Source organism: Saccopteryx bilineata, chromosome 7 (genome assembly GCF_036850765.1).
Source record: "Saccopteryx bilineata isolate mSacBil1 chromosome 7, mSacBil1_pri_phased_curated, whole genome shotgun sequence".
Classification (NCBI taxonomy): Eukaryota; Metazoa; Chordata; class Mammalia; order Chiroptera; family Emballonuridae; genus Saccopteryx; species Saccopteryx bilineata.
Window position 1 is genome coordinate 8,561,075 of NC_089496.1, and position 22,821 is coordinate 8,583,895.

Below are 22,821 nucleotides of genomic sequence, written 5' to 3' on the forward strand. Positions count from 1 at the left end.
TTGACCTGGGATGCTGAGGTTCTAGGTTTGAAACCCCAAGGTTGCCAGTTTGAGCATGGGCTCATCCAGCTTGAGCACAGAGTCAATGGCTGGGGCGTAGGATCATCATCATAGTTCCATGGTCACTGGCTTGAACACAAAGGCTGCTGGCTTGAAGTGCAAGGTTGCCAGCTTGAGCCCAAGATCTCTGGCTTGAGCAAGGGGTCACTGGAGCATCCCAGTCATGGCACAAATGAGAAAACAATCAATGAACAACTAAGATGCCGTAACTATGAATTGATGCGTCTCATCTCTTTCCCTTCCTGTCTCTCTCTCAAAATTAAATAATAATAATAATAATAATAATATTTTTACTAAAAAGCCTCACAGAGGAAATACAAGTACCTAGATATATATTTAAGATGTCAAAAAAGTACTTATAGTTTTTGAAACCATTACATATTATATTGATGTAACTGAAAGTTAGCAATAAAGATAAGCATACAGCCACATATATCACATATATGATATATATAAATGTTTTTATATGCAGTACTTATTCATAACTTCTATGTAGTATTTTGAATTTCCAGGTGAGTTAATATACTTATATATTTTCATCATAGAAACAAAGCAGAGAGGATCAAGGACATGACACATGTTAACGTCAACGCTTACACTGGAAATGTGTCATTGCGTCATTTAGCACACTGTGCTGAATGCTGTGGGGGCAGAGATCCACCAGAGTTCATTCTAACTACCTTCCCCAGGTTATAACTTCATCTCATAAGTCTGTAGTGTTCTTTTCCTGAGCATTTTAGAAGAGTCCAACTGGGTAATTAGGAGGAACACTAATGTGTCCACATTTCAGCTTTTTCAGAGCTAGAGGCATTACTCTGCTGTGCCCAGCCCTAAAGGAAGCAAGGTTCTGTCCTTCCCGTGAAGCGAGATCCTCCATCCGTCCTCAGTCTCTGCTCCTTTAGATGTTCCTAATCAGTTGGAAGTTTGTGGACTTATTTTTTTTAATTATCTGGTAGCTATAGTTTTCCTAACCCCTCCATTTGAATGATCAAAAAATTTTTTCAGTCATATCATGAAGTTATCCTTGAAAGCCTAGTCTAGATAGGACCATAGTTGCCCTCCTCACTATCCCTGTGAAATTCAGAATCGGGGGTGTGGCAGATGCTGTGGGTTGGCTGAACCTAATATCCCAGTCCAGCTGCACACTTGCTTCTAAACTGTCCCACAGCCAGGGGTAGCAGTACGGTATGCTAGCCAATCAGGCATCACAGGGGTATGGCTGGGAAGCTAGGAAATCAGTCATTTTTTTAAGGGTGAAGAATGTATGTCATATACAAGGAAGAGAAAATTTAGATCTTCCTTTGAAATTTGAAACAAACTCTTTATCAATCTAACTCCTATTTAGCTGAAATTGATAACATAATCCTTGATGTAAGCAAACTTTCTCCAGGGATCAGGAGTGACTAGTACAACTTGAATGCAGACAGGGTCTACAAAGCCAACATCATATAAATCATATAAACACCTCACGCTGTTGCTGTTATCACTGCTATTCAATTCAGTTAGGAATCTTAGGCTGCCATAAGCATCAAATCCATGAATGTATTGGAAAGTTCTTGGAGCACTATAAACCTCCAAATAAAAGGCATAATTCTATTACTATCTTTTCTTCTAATGACCTTTAATCTTTCACACTTCAACACTTGACTCCTCTTTCACCACCAGGGTTTCTCTAAGTAAACACTAACAGTTGTCGAAGTTTCATTTGCTATAAGAGTACACAGCATGTCAGTGGCTCTATCTATCTCCCTGTATCTAGACCACATCTTGGCAAAATTGTCAATTGGGCAGAGTTTGCAATGGGAAAATTAGAAGTTGTTTAATAAGGGGTTAAACTGTGAACTTTTCAGAAGCAATATTCGGGACAATAACACGTGATGGTGTTTGACCAATAGACAGTCATTAGCTTCAGAAAACTCCTCATCTAAGCCACCAGCCACTTTACTATTCCCACAACCAGCTCTGCCTGTTGGGAAACATTGCTGAGACTTGCTTTTGATCCTCACTGAAAATTCCTATTAAACAACTAGTTTTTTACTGTTTACATTTTCCCTAGGGGTGAGGACAGAGCCTGTGGACTCTTGAGATTTAAATATACCATTAAAACGAGGTTTTTCTTTTTCCCACCCTTGCTGCTAATTATTTCGTGGTAGCAGGGTGAGCACATTTGCCAGCCCTACCAGGCATACAAATGGATTCTCCATGGAGCTGAAGTTCTTCGTTGTTGACATTCCAGAAATGTATGCTTTGAAAAGAGAGTGCTATGTTCTCTAAATACCCCTCCTACCAACACAAGTTTATATTTTAGCTGCTGGAGTTTTAACATTTTTTTGTTAATGCAGACACATGTAAAGTGACCTCCTGCAGTATAAGTGCATCTGACATGCCTGCTTGCAGACACAGTTAAACTGACCTTTATTTTTTTTCTCCTTTAATGACACATCAACAGCTGGTCTCCTAAAGGGATAAGCAGTTCAAACCAGGTCATATTTTAAGCCAGATAACTTTTCAAAAACTTTGACAAGTTATTTTGCCAAATGCTCAAACTTCTATTTCTTTAAACTTTGTTTGTCTATTTGAAGGGGGGAAAAATTCACAGGTTTCTAAATAACTCATCAAAATATTTTATCAGGAAAAAAAACTATCATCCAAAAGAGCATGCATATCTAGTTTTTTCAATTAACATGTTTATAAAATAAATCTATATCTTATCTTACAAAATTTGGTTTCAGGCTCAAATTGCATTTAATTCAAGGATGTTCTAGACTGAAAATAATACACTGATCTGGATTTAACAGTGTTTTTATTCTGTGGGGAGGGAAGTAATTCCATGAGACATATATACACAATTTATACACAATTTCTCAATCCTCCTTTCTTTTTTACCTCCCTCCCCTACTCCCTCATTTATTTTCTCCCTTTCTTCCTTCCTTCTTTCCTTCCTTCCTTCCTTCCTTCCTTCCTTCCTTCCTTCCTTCCTTCCTTCCTTCCTTCCTTCCTTCTTTCCTTCCTCCTTTCCTTTCCCTTCTTTTTTCTTTTTTCTTTTCTTTTCTCCTTTGCATTCTGTTTAAATGGCATCTGTGTTATGTTATTTAGTTTGCTACAGTGCTACATTAGTACAATATATTGTTTCTAGGAGGGTACTGGCATTCCATCTAGTCCACCTATACTGTACTCCCTGGAACAGTGTACAGCAGAACTGCAAAGTCCTGAATTCCACATGCAGGAAAAGCTACTCATATTCAAAGTATAAAATAACAATGAATTTTAATTCAGACTGAAGTTACCTTTCTATAAAGAGCAATGTAGCTAAACCAATAAAAAATGAATAACAAATTATAACAGATACTGTTATAAATCTGGGACTATCTCAAAGGGAAAAAAATATCAGTACAAAAGACAATGTAGCATTTCTGACTATTTCTCTCTTGGGAAGAATGTGGAGGACCTCATGTGGGAACTCTTTTTTGTCTTGGGGAAATAAGGAGTTTTACCTTATTGTTCAAACATGTGGTGAAAGCAAAGCCAAGGAATTCCACAGAAAATCCATTCAGGCTGGATTACTATTTGACCGCTGAACTACCTTTGATTGTTCTCTAGGAAATGGAGAAATAGAATTTTGAGTCTGTTCTAGTTGCATCATAAGAGCTTTCTTATTGTTGGTGTTTGTTTTCTTTGGCTGGTAGTGCAGAGCTTCTTGTGAAAGATAAATCCCTTGGTAATGTTTGTCTTTCTTGTATGTGTGTGGGACTATTTGGCTCAGAGCAAGGTCAAGCCAAATCAAGAGTTCTGGTATGAGATGAACCTGGGCAGCCTTTACCTTGAACATAAAGAACATGGCCCATCAATTTGACTGGCCCTTCCAGCATTTCACCAGTGATGCGTGCAGGAATCGATCACAGAGGAATGTGTCACTTCATTTGACATGAATCTTGCCCAGAAATTTAGTAAAAGCTCAGTCCAAAAATTCATTCAGGAGTATGTTCGATAAAACACGAATATTTGTGAATATGAATAAAAAACCAGAGAATTTAAGCTCACCCAGAACTGCCTTTATAAATTTTCTCTCAGTTTATACCTTCCCTATAAATCACATTACATTGTTTAAAGTATCAAATGTAAAATAAACAACCACTAGAACTAATCATGAACCTAAACATAACAATGAAAGTAAGAGACATGTGAAAGTAAATAAGACACCAGAGTGTTTTTTTATTTTATGTCTTTTAAGATTTACAAACCGTGTCCTCATGTGGAAATGAAAGTCCCAACATGACAATGAAACAATAGAAATACCTCAAATGCATTATAAATTAGGATTACAAACATAAGAACATTTTGAATACCAGGAATCTACATATGGATTTTTGTGTGTGGTAGTCCATAGGTATAAAAATGGGAAAGGAAAAAAAGCCAAACTATTTTAAGATGACAGTCCCATGACATAAAAAAATAAGACTGTATTAAAACTTAATAATGTAATAATAAAAGTTTTATGTAATATTTTTCTTTCATTTAGTAAATATTACTTTTATATAAAAAGTTCATTTTATAAAATAATTCAAGTCCTAAGGGTGGGGTGGGAGGCACATTTATGGTCTTCATTATCATACCACATGGCATATTAGAACACAAAACATACTGAGTGTCATATAAATTATTTATAAATGAATCATAGATACTTATGTCTCTTTTTAAAATGTGTAAATTAGAAGGAGACAATAAGTTCCACCCCTTGGCTTTGGATTGTGATATTAACTATTCATGGTAAACTTTCTACCTCATTTGTAGAAAATAACACTCTGAAATTTTAGAATATCGTCCTTGTTTAAATTTGAATTGTCAGTGCAATTGGTTAAGAAAGGTGATATAGGAAGACAAAGAATCTAGGAATCTAACAGCATTTTATAAAGACGGCATTTTGGTCCTCTCAAGAGGACAGTCCCAGGGCTCTGCTTCACAGTGTAGAGCTCACGGACTGTCTGTGCTTTGTTCAGTGTGAGCTTGGTTCTAAAGCTAAAGAGAGTTCTAGTGGGGCTCAGTGAGAGAACTGTGCCAGGGCTGGTTTTCCCAGAAGTAACTTCTTAACTGCCTCTAAAATCTTCATCCTTTCTTAAATAAGCAGTACCAGTGATCTCTTTGAGAGTAAACACTCACTCCCCTCACACCCTCATTTGCTGAGTTTTTAATACATATCAATTATTCAGAATAAACACAAAGCTCAAGTTCTAAAATGTTTCCTCTAGAATCCTCCTGTTCAGATATCAATATAATTATTTCATGTTGCAGAACATTCCTTAAATAGATTATATGTTGACTTTATTCCACTTTAAATTTAGAGACATCTTAAATTTAAATATGCATATTGTAGAGCTTAACAGTTCAACTTGAGTGGCACTTAAAAACTCCTGCATTTTTACAATTTTGGAAATATTCAGTGCCCTATTTCAATTTATGTACTAGATTCAGTCATTGAGCTGATAGTTTAATCTTTATTCTCAGTTTTTACTTTAATGTCAGTTTATATAATGTTAACCAATACCAATCATGAAGCTAAAATGTGAGAATAATAGTGGCATGCACAGATCAGTATTTAAATAAAAAGTTGTTTATTAAGATCTGATTAATGTAGTACAATATGAATAAGAAAACATTCAGGTTTGTGCACAAATGAATTAGAATACTAAATTGATATAGTTGATTTTTTTTCATTTAAAGTTTATAAAAATGTTTATCAGTAGAATGTAAGTATGTTCTAGACCAGTGGTTTTCAATCACTATTCTAGCAGACCAGTGCCTGTGTGCCAGAAATTTCGTGCCATTACACGAAAGTTAACCACCCTGATGTTGGTTAACTCTTTTGTGGACCAGAGGTTGAAAACCACTGCTCTAGAAGATCTTGAAATAATAAAGTTTTTCAAGTTTTAAAATTTTGTGCTGAAAACAATTTGATTAAAGACAATAATTAGTAATCAAACCTCTGCAATTAATAAAATTCTGTCCCAAAATTTACTGGAAATTATTTCTGTTTAAAATATGATTGTAGTTATGTAAGACATCACTTACCAGTGTTCCTCCCCTCCATATTTAGAGGATGACAGGGCAGATTGTAAGGACATGGAAACACTAATGAAGGAAAATCTGACAATTAAATCTAAGTACAAAGAAGGCAGACAGTATTCCTGGAAAGTTTTCTGTAGACACAACTACTCTCTGATGACTTCTGACTTGTAACAATGGTGTGTTTTATAATGCCTTAGAAGACTATCGAAGCTCATCAGTTTTGTAACAGGAACACTTCTTGAAGTACTAGTTGTTTTGACTGCTGGGTAAGAAGAGTATGATAGAAAATGTTCCCATGGAAAAGATGGTGTCAACTGATCTGAATTTGAAGTTCATGTCTCTATTTGTTATCTATTCTCTTGAGCAAGTAGCTTAATCTCACTTAGGCCATTTTCATCTTTGTAAAAGTGAGTGACAACACCAACTCTAAGTATTTGTGCAGATAAAATGAGATTTTATAATATAACACACACTAAACATTAATTTTTGATATATACTATGTATGTATTCAGAATATTAGTGGTTGTTTTCTGTTATAAAATATGGTGGGGATTTTAGATTTCTCTTTGTTAACATAAAAATTTATTTTGTATTTGGCCTTTATTCGTGGCAAGTAAGAGAGAAATAGAGCAAAGTCTTGTGGTCCAAAATAACACAAGGCTTGATTTGTTACTGCCTCAAAGTCAGAAGCAGTTCCTCCTTTTTCTCTCTCCAATATATGTTGAAAAATTATATGTAGTCTTTTCTTTATTTTGAGGTATAATTAATGTGCAACATTATATTAATTTCAGGTATACAATAATGACCTGATATTTGTATCTATTGTGAAATGATCATCACAATAAATCTAGATAACATCCATCTCCAGAGCTATGGTGTATTGTATGGCCAGTAGGCACAGCCACCATCACAGCCGCCTGGCCCATGCAGGTTCGCGTTAGATTCAGACAGTTTCATTTGGTAATGAAACAACGAAGCCAAAAACTGGTGAGCCATCACCTTTAATCCTAGCTTGCACCAGAGGGCAAGTAAAAACACACACTGGGCTCCAAAACCCACTTATTCAGTGCTCACAAAGCTACTGACTTATCAGAGTTTCCTAGAATCAAAGGTTTCTAGCTCACCAGCCTTATTCACCTCTGTTTCCTATCTCCTTCTCTCTGCACAAACTCTGCACAAACTGGCTTCTCCTTTAGCATTCCGCTATCTTGGCTACCTCTCCTTTTCTCCATGTGGCCTTTATCTGCTCTCCTCTCTAATGCTAATCTCAGGAACCAAGAGAGAGCAAGCTCCTGGACTGCCCCCATTTTATAGAGTAGAAATCAAAACGTTTAATCCAATATACAAATAAGGAAGTCTCTGATACAAAGTCACTTATTTGAGGCAAAATGGGATTCCTCATGAGAGTGCACCACCCCACATCATGCAATCAGTCAAGGGTGTGGGAAAAAGCTTAATCTTGCCTGACCTGTGGTGGTGTAGTGGATAAAGCGTCGACCTGGAAATGCTGAGGTTGCCGGTTCGAAACCCTGGGCTTGCCTGGTCAAGGCACATATGGGAGTTAATGCTTTCAGTTCCTCCCCACCTTCTCTCTCTGTTTCTCTCTCTCCCTTTCTCTCTCCTCTCTAAAATGAATAAATAAAATTTTTTAAAAAATTAAAAAAAAAAATCTTTGAAAAAGAAAAAGCTTAATCTTAACACTAAGCCTTAGGCTATAATGACCTGGCCTGCTTACAGCCTGTCCCCTACACCCCATACAAACTATAAGCAAACAAACATATATATCATATTTAAAAACTTATTTGACCAACATTCTACTCCTTTTGCTCGCTTCACAATCTAAAGCACAGGTATTCCTACACAAGGAAATTAAGCACATTACACAAATTACAACAACATGGCAATCATACAATTTCAACAATTAGAAAGATACACTTCACCAGTCTCTGAGCACTTTGCCAAAAGTGCAAAATGTCCTCGACTTTCTTTCTAGCCATGGGAAAAGCTTCCCGGGGCAGGGCAGTGCTTCCAGCAAAGCCCCCCCACCCCCATCAGGGTATTTCACATTGTCCAAAATCCATAATCCGTAAGTCCATCCAACAAAGGAGCCAGTGCCCACTCCAGTCGTAGTCCAGAAATCAGTCCAAGCACATGGGGCGTCAGCCACCCTCCTCATTCTTGCCATCCTGGCAGGTCTTACACTGACCCACAGAGGAGCATGTGGCAATGGCAGTCAGCATTTCCATCTCTGCTCCAGAGAGCATGATGGCAACCACCTCTATGCCCCCAAATCGCAGACCTATCAGGGGCATAGTAAGAACTCCTTCCAGCTGGGCTCTCATCTTCTGGAGACTGTGGGTTGCAACTCCAGCCCAATTCTCCTCATTCTCCAAAGAAGAACTGAAAACACCAGCTCCCACCACCGGGTTAAGCCCCGGGCCACTGCCGCCTTCTGCTCTGCAGGCCTTGCAGTCCCAGCTCTGGCCTCAGCCCAGCCTCCTGCCGCTGCTGGCTCTCCACAACATCCAGGGCAATCTGCAACTCACGAACCTCTGATTCCTTCTCCAGTGGCTGCTCCATTTCCAAGCAAATCTTGGGAACCCGGTTAGCACCTTCTCCGGTGCTTGCTCCAGCTCCAGGGTCAGCATCTCTTTCTCCCACATTTGCTCCAGCTCCTTCCACTGCTCAGTTTGCAGGTCCCAGGCAGCCTCTTCCACAGAGCTCTCCATTTCCTCATGCATGGCTATAAAAGTCAACTAGCCTATGGCCCCAAAAAGGACAGCCATGGGGAACCATAACAGCAGCCAGTCCTCTACTCCACCGCTCAAAGGTGGTGGCGGCTCCATACTCATCTGTATCGAATCCTGCCACAGACTACGCCAAATGTAAAGCCAGTAGGCACAGCCACCATCATAGCTGCCTGGCCCATGCAGGTTCGCATTAGATTCGGACAGACAGTAATGAAACAACGGAGCCAAAAACTGGTGAGCCATCCTTTTTAATCCTAGCTTGCACCCGGTGGGCAAGTAAAAACACACACTGCGCTCCAAAACCCACTCATTCAGTGCTCACAAAGCTATTGACTTATCCGAGTTTTCTAGAATCGAAGGTTTCTAGCTCACCAGCCTTATTCACCTCTGTTCCCCATCTCCTTCCTTCCCCATGCACAAACTCTGCACAAACTGCTTCTCCTTTAGCATTCTGCCATCTTGGCTGCTTCTCCTAGCCTCCTCCACGTGGCCTTTCTCTGCTCTCCTTTCTCTGCTCTCCTCTCTAACGCTAATCTCAGGAACCAACAGAGAGCAAGCTCCTGGTCTGCCCGCATTTTATAGTGTAGAAATCAAAACCTTTAATCCAATATACAAAATAAGGAAGTCTCTGATACAAAGTCACTTATCTGAATCATAATGGCATTCCTCATGAGAGTGCACCATCCCACATCATACAATCAGTCAAGGGTGTGGGGAAAAGCTTAGTCTTAAAATTAAGCCTTAGGCTATAATGACCCGGCCTGCTTACAGCCTGTCCCCCACACCCAATACAAACTATAAGCGAGCAAACATATACATCATATTTAAAAACTTATTTGACCAATATGTATTCTTAAGGATAAAGAATTAAATAGCTGAGAACAAGAGTTCATCATTCCCAACATCTAATGCACCCTAGGCAACCATGTCTTTTAATCTCTGAAATAACACAGATAATAGGAGATGGTAATCTGACACCTATGTATACATAACACACAGATAACAGTGTGGCAATAGCCAGAGGGCTAGGGGCTGGGGTTAAGTGGAGATGGTTAAAGTGGGGAGAAATGAGGACTGAAAGGGACTTTGCTTGGGGCAATGGGCACATGCTGTAGTGTGCAGATTTTTGTTGTTGTTGTATATTCAAAACCTGTGTGGTTTTGCAAATAAATGTCACACCAATAAATTCAGTTTTTTAAAAAAAGAGTGACTTTAGCCTACCAAAATTCATTTTTAATTAATTTCTCTTGCTTTCCCTTTTTTAATTTACATTCATTTCTCATTTTCCTTGGCTCCTAATCTCTTTTAAGAGACCATAATTTGGAATTCTAATGTATTTTAAAACATTTAACACATATTTTATTGATCTTTTTATTATTTTAAATATCAATTGCATTTAATGCATTTCAATTAAATTATGTAAAAATGTTTTTATTTTTGGGCCAGACGATGGAGACAAAAATGCCCACCCCAAACTAAAACATGGTTTTAAAGTAGTTTTCCAGTAATAAATGATAGTACTTCTTTGTGTGTGTTTTTAAGTAAAAATGTGTGTTTAATTAGGAGGCTTCTCATGTTTTTGGTGTGATTCAGAAGGAAATAAATGTGTACTATTATATCATTTTTTGTGCCACGCTTTTATGTTTTAAGATCATTTTTTAAAAACACAATACTTTAGCTACAATATAGAACTGGAAGTCTTCCAAACAAAAGAAAGCACAGAAGATTATTTTTGCTAACTCCTTGCCTTCAAGCAGGTAAATTTTATTATTTCTGTATTAAAAATAAGGAGGATGAGAAATGTTCAGTCTATTGACTTTTGGGCAATATTTGAAAATACAGAGGCCATATTCTGAGAACCCATTAATTTATTATGTCTTGATACATACTTGACACTTGCACATTCAGTCTGAAATCATCTCTATGTATCAGATGGTATAAAGCCAGTAGCCAGGGCTACCATCACAGCTGCTTGGCCCATGCAAGTTCTCATTTGATTCGGACAGTCAGTAAAGAAACAATGGAGCCAAAAACTGGTGGGCCATCTTCTTTAATCCTAGCTTGTACCCAGCGGGCAAGTAAAAACACACACTGGGCTCCAAAACCCACTCATATTCAGTGCTCACAAAGCTACTGACTTATCCGAGTTTCCTAGAATCAAAGGTTTCTAGCTCACCAGACTTATTCACCTCTGTTCCCCATCTCCTTCTTTCTCCCTGCACAAACTCTGGCTTTTCCTTCAGCACTCTGCCATCTTGGCTGCTTCTCCTGGCCTCCTCCATGTGGCCTCTCTCCGCTCTCCTCTCTGCTCTGTCCTCTAATGATAATCTCAGGAACCAAGAGAGCAAGCTTCTGTTCTGCCCCCATTTTATAGTGTAAAAATCAAAACCTTTAATCCAATATACAAAATAAGGAAGTCTCTGATACAAAGTCGCTTATCCAAGGCATGATGGGATTGCACCACCCCATATCAAAAAGGGTGGGAAAGGCTTAGTCCTAAAACCAAGCCCCAGGCTACAAGGATCCTGCCTGCCACAGCCCACCCCCAACACACATTAATATCACCTGGGCAACAGGCTTTCATGTGGGCAGCGCCATCTTTAACAAAGTGAGCATAATATATTCTATCTGCCCAACAGATGGTTTAGTAATTAAATATCGACACTTAGATAGACTCTTTTTTAGTTGACCCAAGGATGTCATCCAAAAGCTATATCTACCAGAATTTTGAATGTGACCTTTTTTGGAAATAAGGTCTTTGCAGATGTAATTTAATTAAAGATCTTGAAATGAAGTCATTTACGTTAACCCATCTAGACCCTAAATCCAAAGGTGCCTTTATAAGACAGAAAAAAAAGAAGACACAGATACAGAAGAGAAGTTCAAGACAGAGAGCAAAGGAAAAGGCTGTGTAAAGATACAGAGTATAAGATCATGTGAAGACAGAAGCAGTGATTACATTATGCTTTCATTAGCCAAAGCACAGACTTCAAGGCAAAGACTAGCTGGACCAGGCAAGAGAGTCTTCTTCACAAGAATTTTTGGAAGGAGTATGGACCTTCTAATTTCTTTATTTTTTATGTTTCCAGAACTATGAGAGAGCAGAGAGCACATTTCTGTTTTTTGGAACTACCAGATTTGTGTTAATTTGTTATGGTAGCCATAGGAATCTAATATACCTATCATGTGGCTTCCCCAGGTGAATGCCTGAACAGCTAGATGAACATTGTTTTGTGTTGGGCAGATAAAATATATTATGCTCACTTTGTTAACGATGGTGCTGACCATGTGGAAGCCCGTCTCCCAGGTGATGATATTAGTTGCCCTTATGCTTGGAATGGGCATAATTATATTAATGTGTGGTGGGGGCAGGCTGTAGGCAGGCAGGATCCTTGTAGCCTGGGGCTTGATTTTAGGACTAAGCCTTTCCCTCCCTTTTTCATGTGGGGTGGACTTTGTCTCAGAGATTCCCTATTTTGTATAATGGATTAAAGGTTTTGATTTCTGCACTATTAAGTGGGGCAGACCAGGAGCTTGCTCTCTCGGTTCCTGAGATTAGCATTAGAGGAGAGAGCACAGAGAGGAGAGCAGAGTAAGGCCACATGGAGGAGAGCAGAGGCAGCCAAGATGGTGGAGTGCTGAAGGACAAGCCACTTTGTGCAGAGTTTGTGCAGAGAGAAGGAGATGGGGAACAGAGGTGAATAAGTCTGGTGAGCTAGAAACCTTTGATTCTAGGAAACTCTGATAAGTCAGTAGCTTTGTGAGCACTGAATGAGTGAGTTTTGGAACCCAGTGTGTGTTTTTACTTGCCTGTCGGGTGCAAGCTAGGATTAAAGCTAATGGCCCACCAGTTCTTGGCTCCATTGTTTCATTACTGTCTGTCTGAATCTAATGTAAACCTGCATGGACCAGGTGGCTGTGATGGTGGCCATGGCTACTGGCTTTACATTTTGTTTTTTTGTTTTTGTTTTTGTTTTATTTTTTACAGAGACAGAGAAAGAGTCAGAGAGAGGGATAGATAGGGAGAGACAGACAGGAAAAGAGAGAGATGAGAAACATCAATCATCAGTTTTTATTGTGGCACTTTAGTTGTTCATTGATTGCTTTCTCATATGTGCCTTGACCGTGGGCCTTCAGCAGACCCAGTAATCCCTTGCTCGAGCCAGCGACCTTGGGTCCAAGCTGGTGAGATTTGCTCAAACCAGATGAGCCCGCGCTCAAGCTGGTGACCTCAGGGTCTCAAACCAGGTCCTCTGCATCCCAGTCTGATGCTCTATCCACTGCGCCACCTCCTGGTCAGGCTAGATGAACACTGTTAAAGAAAATTATATAACAGAGCTTACTACTTCCAATTTAAATTCATATTATAGATAATAATGGCAAAATTGAGCTCAATTATCTGATAGTTCTCATAGAAATTATTATACATTAACATTTGCTTATTTCCCATTCTCCTTTAATGTACTTCAATCTAGTTTCTCTCACTACCAGGTCTTGAAAAGTGTGCATCTAGTTCATCAATAACCTTGATGCTGCCAAAACCAATAAATAATTCCCTCTTTATATACTAGATATTTTAGTAACCATTAACATGGTTGTCCCCTCCCTCCTTTGTTAACACTCAATTTTCTCTTAATTTTCTTAACATTATACCCTATTAGTCTTCCTCCTTGTTTCATGGTTCCTCTTTTTCTGTTTGAATTCTTAATTATGATGTTATTCACACTCTGTCCTGAGTGTTTTCACAAAAAAGAAAAAAAAGGAAGAAAATTTTCTTTTTAGGTTATACCATCCAGACTTGTATTTAAATTATAGAAAATCTAACACAGATTTTTTTATATCAAGCTCAGAACTGTTTCTGAGTTGCATTTTATCATCCACTTGACTACTAAACATCTTCACTTAGAAGTTTCACAGAACCGTTCTTTTAAATTTTCACCCAGTTTCAATTTCCCACATCAATAAATGGTATCTACTCAGGTGTTAAAATTAAGTATATAGAAGTAATCATAAATCCTACAGTTCCCTTCACCCTCTACGTCCTATTCAGCATAAAATCTTGTTTATAATACTTACAAGGTATATTTCAAATTTTTATAATTCTGTTCTACACTAGTACCTCCCAAATACAGGCCACCACTACCTTTTCCCACTATCTCTTAATAAATCCAAAGACTGACTAGGCTTCCCACTTCTAATTTTTTCCTCTGCCAATTCATTCTCAAGTCATTTTTATCATAAAAGTCTTCCAATTATTTCTTCTTATACTTAGAATAATATTGCAATTGTTTTCCATGGCTATACCCTCCACTCTGTAGCGAGTTCCTATCTCTAACTGTATCGCATGTACTTTTCCCTTTCATTCATTTCCGTCTAGCCTCGTGGGTCTGTTTTCAGGTTTTGAACACACTGAGAGATTCCTTTCTCAGAGTGTTTCTAATGCTCTTTCGTAGTTCTCCATAGTTTATTTTCATCCTCACATTATCAGCTTAACTGTTATCTAATCAGAAATGCTTTGCTTAACCATTCTATATAAATTACCTCTCATTCTATTATTGTCTATTCTAGTCTATTATGGGGGTTTTTTTTGGTGACATTAATCATTTGTAATTGCCTAATCTAAATTTTTAAAAATAGTCTCCTACATTTGAATGAAAATTTTATAGTAATAAGAGACTATTTCTCTTTTGCTAGTCATTGAATGCCTCTGGGCAGTGTTAGATACAGAATATGTCTGCTTTCTAAGAGTAGGCAATTTGTCCACTTTATTATCATCAGGAAATTCAAATTAAACAATCATATAACAAATTATATTCAAGAGATAAGTGGACTTCTAAAGCGACACTCAAGCATTTTCTTATTTTTTAGTTTCTGTATTTATTTTAAAACAATAATTGTTGTCAACCTTGAATCCACAACCATGAGCCCTGGAAGAGCTCTGGGTGGGCTCACAGACCAGTGGACTTACTCCCTCTTCCGTTGTGTGAGGTCTTTATACAATATCATAAACTGCTTCACTAACGGAAGAAACTAGATACAACGCAGATTTTAGATGGAAGCTCCCTCAAGCATTTGCCAAAATGATACTAATCTTTACCAGTGAGGAATTAAAAGGTAGAATTTCTTCAGAAATATTTATATGAAAAGTGAGTCTATAAACCAAGCCTCTATCATCAGACTCATGCACTTTGGACTGTTGTCCAAAATAAGGCACCATGATGAAAAGTAATAAAAGATATAAAAGGATTTGGAGTAAATCAAAGGTGAAATTAATAACCTGAACATAAATATGCTACAAATAATTAATTCTCAACTCAAATTTAATAAAACAATAGCTTTAGATGAGGACATATTTGAATTTGAAGTGATTATCTGCCACAAACTGACAATGATGTAATTTATTTACTTTTCATATTCAAATGCCTTCAAAATCATCAAGGGAGAGATTAAATAAACTGAGATCTTGATCTGCAGTTGAGACTATATCAATTCATTTAAAAAATCACTGATTCTGCACCATCTATGGCTACTCAGCTGAACTAAAGACCTTATTTCTCAAATTTCTGAATAAGAGAAAGTTTACAGATCATTGTAAAAGGGGAGAAAAGGAAAATGGTACTAGACACATAGATAAAGCTTTCTCAGGGAAAATTTGGCCTTGATTAAATATCTCAAAAAAGTGGCATGTTGCCATTTGTGTATTGAGAGGTGAATATAATTTGCATATTGAATGCTGTAATCAAGAACAAAAGCCACTTAACTCTACAAATTAAACCATCCTGTATCTTTCTTCTTAAAAATAAAAAAGAAAGAAGTATTAATTAAGAACAAAAAAAAAGTGCCAAAGTAGAAGCATAAATAATATAAGTCAGATAAAGAAAGATTGATATGCCACAAACCAAACTAATAGCTCATGGACAGAATCACGAGTTTTGGAAAAGCACCATTGATGTTTCTCATGTCTTACATGAAAATAAGTAAAATGCTTAGAAATCTAGTATTCAGTCTAATTAAGAAAAAATAAAAATTATCAGTCAATGCTAGGGAAATTTCCATTTAGTTTTGTGTGGTATTAATAGAAAAGAGATACAAGTTTTACTAATTAGTTAACCTTATAAAGGTATTTAAAATAAAATCTAAATAATTCCAGATTTTATTATATTGTACAAGTGATGAAGCTTATATAAAGTATATATATAATTTTTTTAATTTTTATCTAGAAATTTAAATTTAATGGGGTGACAATTATCACTAAGAGTACATAGGTTTCAAGTCAATATTTCTATAGCATTTAAACTATTGATTGTGTTGTATACCTATCGCCCAAAGTCAAATCCCTTTCCATCACTGTATTTTTGTCCTTATTTACTCCCCTACGATCCTGTATCCCAACCCTGGTAAACCACTTCACTTTTATCTGTATCCATGAGTCTCATTTTTATACCCTGCCTATGTGTGAAATCATACAGTTCTTAGCTTGTTCTGATTTACTTATTTCATTAGTATAATGTTCTCAAGGTCCATCCATATTGTCATAAATGGCAGTATATCATCATTTCTTATGGCTGAGTAGTATTCCATTGTATATATGTAACCACATCTTCTTTATCCAATCCTCTATTGGGGGACACTTTGGCTGTTTCCATGTCTTGGCCACTGTGAATAATGCTGCGATGAACATGGGCGTGCATGTGTCTTTATGTTTTCAATGTTTTCAAGTTTTTGGGTATCTACTCAATAGAGGGATTGGTAGGTCATATAGTAATTCTATTCTTAATTTATTGAGAAAACACCATAAATTATATTCTGTAAATACATTTCAAGATACTACTAACTTCGTAAGCTGTTTTCTTACTTGCTCATACTTATTTAAAAGATTCAGTCAAGAGACAAGAGATCTTTAACCAGTAAATAAATATTTTATCCTTCCAAAAGTCTAATTTTCAGTGGAAAGTGACAAGTGACAGCTTTCCTGTGTCAGTCTCTTTGTGGTCCTCCCAGTCTGAGCAGATAGTATATCTGGAGAGCAGAACAACAGAACATGTAGTCACTGTGCCTTGTTCTTTCTTCTGCCCACTTCAGATAATCCAGACGGCTGGTGTAATAGACCAAGGCACTGGCTTGGAAAAAGGCTGTATTGTTGTGGGAGCAAGTTCTAGGGACTTGATCATTGATTTAGGAAGCCATCAGGGAGAAGAAAAGAGCTCTAGCCAGATGGTGCTTAAGAAAAAAAAATCTGAAGCTCTTTCACATAAATCAGCCAAATAATATGCTAAGTCAGAAAAGGTAAATTTTTATTTTACTCTTTCACAATGGCAAAAAACCTTTTTTCTGATGTGTTGTCAATTTTGAACTACTTTTTTTTTCACTATTTTTAATTTTCAACTATAGGAGTAAAAAAAAAGTTAATACACAAAGAAATGTATAATTATTTATCCCAGATATTGTCATCCTGGCCTAGTGGCAAGAACACAATTAGGAGTCTGGTTTGTACCTGGCTTATATTGCTTATAATTGAAAAGTTTATATAACTTTTTTTAGTATTAATTTTCTCATCTATTGGGCAGGTTAGGCACTATCTGTCTCCAGAATTGTTTTAAGGATTGACTGCAATAGTAGAATCATGGATAAAGGTTACACAATTAGAATTTAGGTTATTCCAGCTGAAATGCAGACATATCCACAGATATCTGTAGGGGACTGGTGAGAATGACCTATCAGCAGTTTAGTTATTTTATTCACTTTAGGCAAAAGTGGAAGAGGCCCTGGCCGGTGGCTCAGTGGTAGAGCATCCGCCTGGCGTGCAGGAGTCCCAGGTTCAATTCCCAGCCAGGTCACACAGTAGAAGTGCCCATCTGCTTCTCCACCCCTCCCCCTCTCCTTCCTCTCTGTCTCTCTCTTCCCCTCCCGCAGCCAGGGCTCCATTGGAGCAAAGTTGGCCAGGCACTGAGGATGGCTCTATGGCCTCTGCCTCAGGTGCCAGAATGGCTCTGGTTGCAACAGAGCGATGCCCCAGATGGGCAGAGCATCGCCCCCTGGTGGGCATGCTGGGTGGATCCCAGTTGGGCACATGTGGGAGTCTGTCTGACTGCCTCCCCATTTCCAACTTCAGAAAAATAAAAAAATAAAAAAGTGGAAGAAACTCATTCTAAAGAAGAGAGAGAGAAGCACAAAGGAGACAAAGAAAGAGTCTCAGTTTCCTGAAAAGAAAGGTAATTCTGAGTACAGTATAGTGTTGGTTACTCAACTCTACTTTCTACCCCATACATGAACTTTAGAGCAAATCTTAAGATAAAGTGCAAAAGAAAACAAGCAAAATCTAAACCTGAAAAACAACTGTTTTATTATAATACTTAAGAACCAAATAAGAAAAGTTACAGTTTTCAAAATGTAATACAAAAGGGAGATTTGGGTATTTTCTGCTATACATAGAGTACTTGGGATGGCCATGCACATTTAGCGTCCATGACAACACAGCTCAGCTCTCATATCAAGAATTTTGGGGACCTCAAACATCCTTGCCAGTAACAATCAGAGATATCTGGCATGCTAACAGCAGTGCTGTAAAAGAAAATAGTACAGCCACAATACTTTATGAACGTAAAATCTCCAGTAAAATATTAGCTAGATGAATACAGCAATACATAAAAGAATGATGTATCATATGGGGTTTATTTCAGGAATACAAGACTACTTCAACATTTAAAAATAAAACTATGTATTAAAATTGCCACAATAAGAGACTAAACAGGAAAAGAACACCTAAACATCTCAAGAAAGATGAATGAAATTCAATGTCTATTCATGATGATAACTCTCTGGAAATTAGGTGGAGAAGGAAACTTTCTGAACCTGATAAAGTGCATCTGCAAAAAACCTATACCTACCATCATACTTAATAGTGAAAATTTTCATGCGGTTTACCTAAGATCAGGAATAAGGCAAGAATATCTTTTTTTTCCATTCATTTGAGAGGATGGGGGTAGGAGGTAGAGGCGGGTAAGGGGAATGAATGGTGATGGACGAAGACCTAACTGGGGTGGTAAACACAAACACAATGCACAGAGATGCGTTGCAGGATTGGGACCTGAATCCTGTATAATTAGGCCTGACCTGTGGTGGCGCAGTGGATAAAGTGTCGACCTGGAACGCTGAGGTTATCCGTTCGAAACCCTGAGCTTGTCTGGTCAAGGCACATGTGGGAGTTGATGCTTCTTGCTCCTCCCCCTTCTCACCCTCTCTTTCACCTCTGTAAAATGAATAAATAAATAAAAATTATTTTAAAAACCTGTATAATTTCTAATTATTACATATCTAACAAGAATCTCCATTCTGCCTTTACACACAATATGAAGAGATAGTGTAATAATTCATTTTCAGAATACAAGTTTATGTTTCCAAGAAGCACATATGTGTGTGTGTGTGTGTGTGTATAAAATATATTTTTCAATAAATCAATAAATTCTAGTTCTATCCTTTCTGATGAACTTGTAACTTGATCTTTCTCTTGCTCTGCATTTTGCACATTACTTTTCCCTTCCAGGCCCCCGCCTAGACAGCCATGGAAGATGTCACCTGCTCTGAAAGCAGGCTCCTCTTTACAGGAGAGAGCATCACTCTTCTATTTGCAGGGGGACAGGTCAGGTCCAGACTGTTAATCTTTAGAAGAACATATGTCAAAACAATTGGAGCTATACTTCATGAGAATTTAAGGTGTTGGAATTGTACACTTCCTACTTGTATTACCTAAAAACAGAAATAAAACACCTTATCTAACAATATATTATTTTCTCCTAGATTATAAACTCTTTAAATCAGGGAATTTATCTTACTCATTTCAAATGCCCAAAACATGCAAAATGCTTAAATATTTATTAAATAATAAATGCTTATGGAGATATTTTTAAAGCAAAGATATATGTATATATGGCAAATATTTAGATTTTTTTACTTAAAGAAATATAGAATAAAAATCTTCTAAATCCAACACTTTACACAACTGTATGAAAATATAATCATATAACTATAGAATTAAAAATTTGTTCAAATAAGCCACAGCCTCTTCCATTTTTCTCATTTTTGGTTAAAATGTAATGTCACTGTTGCTCTGTTACTTAAAAAGTGTGTGTGTAAATACGTACATGTATCAAAAAGTCCCCAAACAAGTACTAAACAGAAAAAAAGTTAGTATATTTATATGTAAGTTATTCACTAATCACATTAAGTGAAATGTGTTCTTTCTCAATTATATATATATAATATATAATATACAAGGGGTCTTCAGATTACAACACAGTTCTGTTCTATGACAGTGACTTAACCTGAATTTTGGTGTAAGTTGAAACATACCACAGCTTAAGTCACTTACCTATCATAATACAGCTGTAAAATCATAATCAAGACATAAAAACACACTAAGCTACAGAAAAAGAAAAAGGACATAAATATACTGTACTGTACACTGTACTGTATATTATTCTACTGCATGCAACCAAACTAGCTCACCCACATTGTCCATAAGTATGACACTAGCAGCATAAGCTAAAACATGTCTTGTTTTTATGAGAATGAGTGTCGTAAACTCAAAACGTCATATACCGAGACCATCATAACCAAGGACCCCATATATATACATATTTATATTTCTCATATAGATAATATATATAGTTCTAATTCTCATATGTGCTCCTATAAAATTTAAAAATTTTAATTTAGGTTTATATAAACACAATTATCTGACATTAACTATTTTGCCTCAAGGTGATTATCCCAGCTGCTAGTTTAGTTAAATAGCTACAAAAAACTTTGAAAGAAAACTAGATGAATAATTATAATATACTTCTTCTGTTGGTAAAACATATTATTTTTGTTTATTTATGTAGCCTCCCCAAATTCTTAATGGGAATAATAATCTTTTTAGATTAATTTCACAATAAAAAAATGCCTTAGTTTTTTTTTATTTTTAATTTTTAATTTTCAAGTGATTATATGTTATGGAGAATTTATAAAAACTGAGCAGGAACATTTTGGCAAGTATTATATACTACCATAAATTTACAGCTGGCTCAAGTTGGCTAAGAGATTGATGACTCACTTGCTAATGGAGGAGAAACACACAGAGGGTATATTGAGTTACGTTAATGTGGATAGTTTGATGTGTCGTATTATGTTAGAACTACTCTATTTGACCTCTGTTCAGTGATGCATTCAAAATGTGAAGTATTGTACTTCTTTAGAAAGCAGGCTCAATGCATTTCAACCTCATGCTGGTTGTTGCCCAAAGCAAGCATGGTTAATATATACGCAACTCTTGGTTTTACAGGAAGGGTAAAATAGGAGGAGGAGACACATTTCTCATGGATTAGCATCCTCTGATCCAATTTTGCAACTAACTTAATACAAATTCAGTATATCATTTTTTCAGGGTTGAAGAGAAAAATGTTTTATGTCTATGTTTTTAATGTTTGGAAGTTCTAAAAAAACTAAAGTCATAACAAATTATTTCTTTAAATATAAATGTTTCAAGCCACATGAACATACAAATCATGTTTATTGAAATAGTAACTGAGATTCTTCCTGAGTGTTTTTATACTATCTCACATATCTGTATCCTTAAATGTCCTTATACGCAAACACAGATCAGTGATATGTGTTTATTCTATAAGTCCTAATGGTTCAGAATCACTTAAATTCTGAGTATAGCTCTTGTCTCTATCCCCTAGAGTATTACATAGTTTTGTATTTAAATAGTAGGTTCTAAATAAATGGTGAGAGCACAGTAACTATAAAAATATATAAATAATAATTTTAATTCAACCATTCTATGAGACTACTTAGAATTTTTACTCACATTTAATATTTTAAAAGTAAAATAGATTGTGAACATTAAAAGGATAATATATTTTAGGGTATGTCACTAAAGTATGTATTTTAAATAATACAATAAATATTGTATTGAATTTGAATACTATAAAGTTTACATCTATTTTTCTATAATTTACTGTTTGATTTAAAATTAAAGAATGACTTATATAATGGTTATTAATTATTGCAAGATTATTACTAAATATATTTTTGTTATAGAAATGTAGAAGATATTTAAAGAATGACCTAATATATGTATCATATATGCAAGGTATACTTTTATCTAAATAGAGAGGGGAGAAGAAGTTTGAGTGAAAAAACGTAGACCTGATATGCTACCAAACAGTTTTTATTTACTACCTCAGAACCTTTCCATTTCTTTAGTATTTTTCAAAAATTATTGCTGCTTCCCCTCCTTTTTTTTTCATGAAGAAAGCACACCATTCAGACTAAAATTATTATTCATGAGACATGATTTAAAGAGCTTTATTATCTCAAATGCACTTGTTTCAAGACTTAGAAAATGATAAATTCCTCCTGGCTGAGTTATTAACATTGAACTATGTCTTGAAATTGACACTTAGACTAGACTATAAAGGACACATTCAGAGTCTATCTGAACTATTCTTTATAGAAGCCAAGAGAATATAAATCCTTGCTTACATAACATCCAATGAACTCAATACTTTAAATATAAGTAGTGTTATGTATGTAGTTCTAAACGAAAACCACTGAGGCTGAAGTGTCTATTAGACTTTTTGACTTTTGTTTGAAATTTGAGAGGAGCCATTAGAAAACTGACATTGACTCATTCATTGTGGGAACACCTCATAAAAAAGGACTGAAAATATTAACTTTTAATTAATGTCATTGTTAATTGAAATTAAAGAATGTTAAATAATATTTAAAGAATGACCTAATATGGGTATCATATCATATCATGTTAGGTCATTCTTTAAATATTAAATGTTATTTATCAAACACAGTATCAATTAAAATGACATATGTTAAGGAATCCTGTGATTTATTTCTGGGTGACCTCTCATGGGAGGGTGCTATAGCTGTGATTACATGATATTGTAGG